The following is an 8,297-nucleotide window of genomic DNA, read 5'->3' on the forward strand; positions in this document are numbered from 1 at the left end:
GCAAGAGCAAGTGATGCTTCAAGTTTCTCTTTCTCAACACGAAGTTTGTCTAGATCAGATGAATGCGTCTTGATCAAACATTTTTCTCTAACTGAGCCTTCTTTAACCAGCTTTTCAAGATCACAAATCTTTTCACGCTGTTGATTGTTTTCTTGAAGAAGTTTCTCAATTTCCTTAGAGAATGACCCTATAATGTTGTAGAGTACCTGTTCACAATCAATAGACGTCTCGAATTCATCAAAGAGTTGTACATGATCCTTGAGATTAATAAACTCTGTAGAATTTTTTGAAATTCTGGTGAGATCCATTTCAGCTTTAGCCATTATGTCCAATGTCTCATTGGAGTAAGAGTGGCTGACACAAGATGAGACAGTCTTCCTGCCTCTGGATTCGGAAGAATCAGCTAAGGAGTGATCCTTTGAGGTATTTTCGAGACACTTGACAAAGTTGACAGCTTTAGGAGGCATTTTGGTATGCGTATGATATTCCGTCCACAGATTCAAATTGCCACAAACACATACTTATAAGGTCTTTAACGTGTTTGCCTGCTCTGATACCAATTGAAAAGGCGGGGGTCTAACAACACCACCCAATATTTCGCTTAGCAATCTGTATGGACTAACTCCGAAATACTTTGCTAGAGAATCAACTAGACAGTCAGACTCAATCTAGATAAAAGTATCTCAAGGAGTTAATATCTCTCTCTTGATTTGATTTTTACTCAATCTAAAAACAATAGCGAGTCTTTATCAAATACAAGGAATAACTTGGACGGTACCAAAGACAAATGTCCAAGTGTTAATCAATCCACAAGGTCAGATCTCCAATCGATTAACCTTTAACGCACAACCTGTATTATTTCAATTATAAAGATAAACAATATAATGCGGAAAATGAAATAACACAGACACCAGAAATTTTGTTAACGAGGAAACCGCAAATGCAGAAAACCCCCGGGACCTAGTCCAGATTGAATACACACTGTATTAAGCCGCTACAGACACTAGCCTACTCCAAGATAACTTCAGACTGGACTATAGTTGAACCCCAATCCGTCTCCCACTAATTCAAGGTACAGTTGTACTCCTACGCCTCTGATCCCAGCATGTTACTGCGCACTTGATTCCCTTAGCTGATCTCACCCACAACCAAGAGTTGCTGCAACCTAAAATCGCAGACTTGATAATAAACAAATCTGTCTCACACAGAAAAGTCTATCAAAGGATAAATCTGTCTACCACAGAAAAACCCTAGGTTTTTGTTCCGTCTTAAGATACGAAATCAAGGTGAACAGGAACCAATTGATAATCCGGTCTTATATTCCCGAACAACAGTCTAGATTAATCAATCGCCCCTCAACAGTCTTACTTGAATACACAAGAGGACGTCGAGGAATCACAAACAGTGAGACGAAGATGTTTGTGACTTCTTTATCTTGCCTATCGGAGAACTCTCACGATCTCAAGCCAATCGAAGATTGTACTCGTACGATAGAAGATGCAAGATCAGATCACACAACTACGATAAAAGTAGTATCGGTCTGGCTTCACAATCCCAATGAAGTCTTTAAGTCGTTAACATGGTTTTAGAGAAGAAAACCAAAGGTTAGAGGAGAATCGACTCTAGCGAGCGAACTAGTATCACACAGACGTGTGGGGATTAGTTTTGCCCAATGCTAGATGTCTCCTATATATAGTCTTTAAATCAGGGTTTTTCCTTAGTTACAAAGAAATCAATATTCACCGTTAGATGAAAACCTGATTTAGATTCAAGCTAATATTTCTCAACCGTTAGATCGAAAACTTAGCTTGTCACACACACTTGAGATATACGTTTAATGGGTTTGTGAAAACCGTGCCCAAACGTGTACGTGTATGTTGGTTCAACATAGTAACCCAAAAGGTCAACCATATGAGCATTTCATATTAACCTTGTTCTTCTTCACCATAAATATTTCAGTTGACTCAAATGAACTAGTTAGAGAGTTGTTCAATTTCTATGAGATCTTATGTAACTACACAAGACACAATTGAAACAAAGATGATTCGATTGAATCGGCTCATGAACTTTATAGCCACGGTTTACATACTGCATTCCTTAGTAATTTAAGTTTCATGTTCAGAGCACAACTTTATATCATAACCCACTCAAGTACGCAAACAAGTTCGCGGACTTAAGACAACCGGCAGAGTTTTCTAAACTCAGCAGAAAATCTCGGCAAGGAGACTTCCGCCAGTTCGCGGACTAGGTTCCCGGACTAAACACGTAAACGAGTTTTTGGAAAATCCCAGCAGAAATTCTCGGCAAGAGAAATTCCGTCAGTTCGCGGACTAAGTTCACAAACTGAGTTCGCGGACTTGGCAAGGCCAATTCCTCCGGTTTCTCTTAATCAACAAAGTTCGCAAACTTCGGATTAAGGAATAGGACTTATGCACATATGTGTTTCCACACAATGCTTATATCCATCATTGGTTATATAGACCTAAACTCTCATTCCAACCATTGAAACATTCTTAGAGGACGTTATATAGTTGTTACACTATTTCTCGTCAAAGCGATTTTCAAAGTGATTGAAACATTATGACTTTCGTCATTAGGTGAAGATAAACCCGATCAAAGCGAAATGCTTTACCAACACATGATTTCGAAATATAGGTAGGCGAGATATACTCGGCTCGAAATATAAAATGTGTATGATCCAGTCTATATAGCATACGACTTTTGTCTCATAAGAAGTAGGAGATAGAAGAGATAGACTTTTGAGTGATAGATAAGTTCAAGTATCCACATACCTTTTTGTTGATGAAGTTCCACGGTTCCTTGAGTAGATCTTCGTCGTTGTATGATGAATCGCCATGAAGTCCTTGAGCTCAACTACACTTTTCTATCCTAGTCTGAGACTTAGCTATGTAGACTAGAAATCAAGATTCATAGTTTTGATCACTAACATTGACAAACATGCTTGAGATAGCAACGCATGCGAGATCGACCGAGCTATGCTCTACTAATTTGGTTTTAGTATGGTCGTTCCATTGTGGACGCTCATAAAACTTTACGTACTAACAAAAAATGAACATATTCTGAAACGTATAACTCCACCGTCCAGTACTTTGAAAATTAACTGTCAAAAATCAACGAATTTTCAACCGTTAAAATTAAGATTGGTAGATGGTGAGGTTTGATATTTTTGAATGTGTTCATTTTTTGTGGGTATGTAGTGTTTGTAAGACGAGCATATTCCTAAAATATTAGCTTCAGATACATCACCGTTAAGTATTAAAAGAAAAAATGTCCCGCAAAGTGTGTGATAGTGTGTAAATAAGAGTGTGAGGAGATCCCCCTCTTCAAATATTGGCCTAAATAAAACTGTTTTTCTAAAACTCATCTCCAATAGTCAAGGTTGTGCTATGTATCTTAGATTTAAATAAGCATAAAAATATCTTTTTTTAGCATGATTTTCTGTATTAATTTTTTTTTTTGAATAAAATTAATGACATGGAATTAGTTAGGGGTCATTCCGAAGGTGTAGTTAATACTTTCTTTAAGAACGCGAAATTGGGGGATAAAAAAAACAATTGGGAGATATAAGAAAAGGACAAAAACTGGATCCAGATATCAATTCGGGGTCACCCCTTATCTAAGTATTTTACGTATTACCTAATCTACCCCTCACTAATCAGAATTAGTGATTAATAATAATTAGTAAAATCATAAGATTTTTGATAAATGATTAGTGTGTGTTTTATTTGAATTTGGGTGAGTGAGGTGAGAGTAGAAGGAGGGAAAAATATTTGAGAGAGAAATTTTTTTGGGGAAAATGGAGGATGATTGTGAAGAGAGAATTGATGTTGCTGAATCTTTAGCTCAACTACAACAACGAGCATATCTTGAATTTTCAGCTAACGACAACAACTCTCAATTGCAACTCTTTGTTGAGCCAACACCCTTGAATGATGATTTTGACGAGTATGGAGAGTTTTTCGAAGAAGCTACACAAGAAAGTAAACTTGCACAACATGCAAGCATCCCCAATACACAGGTAAAGCTGCTAGGAGGTTGAAAAATCGATTTTTTTTCCTTTAAACCCACCATTTTTTCAACTGTAAAACCTCGGTGCCGGCATGGAAATGGTATGAATACCATGCCGGATGTCTCATTACCGGCATGGGATACATACTACGACCATGCCGGTAGAGCGATATCCCCCATTTTGAATATTGATCCGGCATAATATTCTACCAAAAAACTATGCCGGTACGCAGTTAACTTTTTACCTACCAAGGAATATACTACGGAATATTCAACCGGCATGGTTTCATTGATAGGTTACCATGCCGGAACTGCATGAAAAACATAGAGGAAACATTTCCATCTAAAACCAAATATCGGCATGGGAAATTAATAAACATCAACGCCGGAACTCCGTACCGGCGTGGTACCATCAATATCGAGAATGCCGGCAGCGCAACCGGCGTTGTTAAGTTTCAAATTTACAATGCCGGTACCTACCAAAAAACATACAGGAATAAATGTTTTCCAAAGCTAAATACCGGCATTACATATCAATTATTTTTAATGCCGGAAGCGTGTACCGGCTTGGGACAATAAATTACGAGAATGCCGGCACCTTTGCTTCCAGCGTTGCTTTCTAATGAATCTTTTATGTCGGAATATGTTTCAAATTTGGTCTTCAGTTTTGGTTAAGTTCGACTATGCCGGAACATTGGTCGAGCATGCCGGTACGGGTTTCCGGCATAGTGTTTTAATTTCGTTTGGAACTAATTTTCATTCGATCTTTAGGTGGTGACATATATTGATCCAAAAAATGCAAAGCCGCTTCATCGGGATACGTCGAAATACTATAAAATACCTCCGGTATGTGATCAAAGAATACTTTTCACCTAGTATCTTGAACTTTACTAATGGATTGCTAGTAATGAAACTTCTAATGAACATGAAATTGATCTTATGTAGGGAATAATAGATCGAAATGAAGCAATCGCTTGGGCTAAAGAGAAGGCTCTTAAGAACATGTGTGTGTTGGTGATGAATACCGAAGGTTTAAAGAGGCGTTTTGAGATGGCTTGCGAGAGAAGTGGGAAATACAAGGAGAAGAATAGCCACAAGAGAAAGGATTATGTATATCCAAAGAAGACTAATGGGGTATACAAGACTCGTACGAGGAAGAATAATTGCCCGTTTAAGCTTGTATTCCGTTTAAATGACATGAACAATTGGGATTATGAGGTTTTGTGTGGCTGTCATAACCACCGGGATCCGAAAGATTTTGTTGGTCACTCCCTATTTGCGAAGATAGAACCTCATGAGTTCGAGGATGTAAAGAGATTGACCAAAGCACTTATCAAACCGAGACAAATTCTCAGAGGCTTCAAGGAAAAGGATGAGTCTAACGTGTCTTCTCTACGTACAATTTATAGTACACAAGCAACTATTAGAAGGGTGGAATGGGAAGGGAGGTCCGTTATGCAAGAATTTGAGAAGATAGCTTGGGTTTACAACTACATGCGTATTATTAAAAGAGGGCCAGATGAGAAGCCCCTTCAAATATTCATTTCGCATCCTTTGCTTTAACAATTGGCAAATACATGTTGTGGTGTTCTTTTGATGGATTGTACCTACAAGACAAACAAATACAATATGTCGTTGTTCAACATCGTGGGGCAAACCTCGGACAAGGTAACATTCATATTGGCTTGGTGTTTAATGGAAAACGAGAGGGACTGTAATTATCATTGGGCATTACGACAATTGAAATTATTCTTCCGGTAAAATCAACTTCCGAGGGTCATCGTAACCGATCAAGATGACGCATTAATGAAAGCAGTATCCGACGTATTCCTGGACGCATAAAATTTCCTATGTACGTATCATATACGTGAAAACGTCAAAAAAACTTGCCATGCCTTGTTTGAACCCACTAAGGCGGATATTAGGAAGAGAATGATTGTTCAACTAGAGGAAGATGTTCGGAAGAACAAACTATCCCCCGAAGAAGAAGAAGATGAGAGAGGAAAGATAAAGGAGCGAGTGGACAAAGAACATGCAGAAAATCATAAAAAGTAGTTTGAATTTCTAAGAGATTGGGAGAAAGTTTATTGGTCTCTTAAGAGGTTATGTACGAAAAGAGATAGGAGAAGTTTATTGCTGACTGGAACGAAGTTTATCCGACTGCCGTCTGGTATTGTAGGACTCAATGGTTGGATTAGTTCAAGGAAAAATTTGTGTGTGCATGGACAAACCGGTATAGACACTTCAAGAGTGAAGCAACTAGTGCAGCGGAGTCCGCTCATGGGAGATTTAAAGATCTCATGCAGTCCGGTCAAGGCAATGTGGTTACGGTCACTGAGGCAATGGAGCAATACTTTAAGGCTGATACCAATAGGATCAAGGATGCTTTTGAGGATGACTCAATTTCTTCGTTATGGTAAGTTGCTCCAAGGAATAAAATTCAACGTCTCTCATTGGGAAATAAAACATATGACGAGACAAATGGAATATGAGAAAAATTACGGAAAACCGGGTGATGTGTGTATTTGTCCAGACATGTCTTCATTGGGGCTTCCGTGTCGTCATATGCTTGTGAAGTATGAAGAAGTGATACCTATTGAGGTTATTGATCCGTTTTGGAAGCAACTATGTTTCGACCCTACCCCTTCGGGAGATCCCGGGAAATCTCCATGGGATACGAACGAAGCAAAGGAATTCTTCGAAGCTTACTCACGTGGCAACTCGGTAATCCGGCAAGTCTTTTTGAGCCAACTAAGGCTAATTACTCGTCCATGGATCGCACAAAGCGAAGAGCCAAGAAAGGGATATCCAATAGGTAGACCACAAACTAAAACGTCAAGCAGAAAACAAAGGGTAGAATTGAAAGAAATGACTCAACGTGAAGAAGAACTCGCGGCAAGTAAGAAACGAGATCTAACCGCATGTGAGATTTCAGAACAAAGGTTCGTGGAAGCGCAAGTTCCAAATAAAAGAGGTAGGCCAAGGAAGGAACCGCTATCAAGCCAACAACAAAAGAAGGATTCTGTATCCACACCAAAAGCCAACTCATCGGAGGTTCCAATGAAGAGGGGTAGGCCGCCAAAGGTATCAACATCAAGTTACAAAGAACAACAAGGTGAGCATTCTGAAGCCATACCCATAGTCGATCTAGCGGAGGTTCCAAGGAAAAGGGGTAGGCCGCCAAAGGTATCAACATCAAGTGACAAAGAACAACAAGGTGAGCATTCCGAAGCCATACCCATAGTCGATCTAACGGAGGTTCCAAAGAAAAGGGGTAAGCCTCCAAAGGTATCAATATCAAGTGACATAGAACAACAAGGTGAGCATTCCGAAGCCATACCCATAGTCGATCTAGAGGAGGTTCCAAGGAAAAGGGGTAGGCCTCCAAAGGTATCAATATCAAGTGACATAGAACAACAAGGTGAGCGTTCCGAAGCCATACCCATAGTCGATCTAGCGGAGGTTCCAAGGAAAAGGGGTAGGCCTCCAAAGGTATCAACATCAAGTGACATAGAACAACAAGGTGACGAGGCAAAGGTGGTTACAAACCCAAGTGATAGCAAAGTTGATGTAGTTTTAGTTCCAAGGCGAAGGGGTAGGCCAAGGAAGTACGGACTCCCATCACATATCGAAGACAATGCAAGTGTAGAGATTGCAGAGGATGGTTTGGATATAATCAAGTTAGAAAAGGGTAATATGAAGATGTACAGGATCCCAGAATAGGTAGGACAGTTAGAATTTATCATACCAAGATACAGTCTTACATAAACCAACTTCCTGAGGTTATTCGCGAGTATATTGTATATACGGATGATGTCGATGGAGATGGAAATTGTGGCTATCATGCTGTGACAGAACAATTAGGAATCTTTGACACGGCGGTTAGTAGAGGTATGACACCATGCCGATATGCTATAACGAGGATGGCCGAACAACTTGTGAACAAAATGAGCTTTTATGAGCAATTGCTTGGTGTAGGCGAGGGGTTTGATGATATGCATGCTCAAGTATTAGGGCCCGAGCAAGAGATGAACTTTCTTCCTTCTCAATATTGGATGAGAATGCCGCTTTGTGGGCATGTAGTGGAGGATACATTTAGATGTGTTGTTCATTATTTTACCCCCACTGTAGAAGTAACATTTACCCCAAAGTGGCAAAAATGCGAAGGATCCCTTAAGAAGAGAAGAGTTGTTTTGGCGTTCGTGAACGGTAATCATTTCGTTATTCCAAAACTCAAGGACAATTGTCCATTGCCACCAATTTGTGGG

This window comes from Papaver somniferum, chromosome 3 (assembly GCF_003573695.1).
Source record: "Papaver somniferum cultivar HN1 chromosome 3, ASM357369v1, whole genome shotgun sequence".
In the NCBI taxonomy this organism is placed as follows: domain Eukaryota; kingdom Viridiplantae; phylum Streptophyta; class Magnoliopsida; order Ranunculales; family Papaveraceae; genus Papaver; species Papaver somniferum.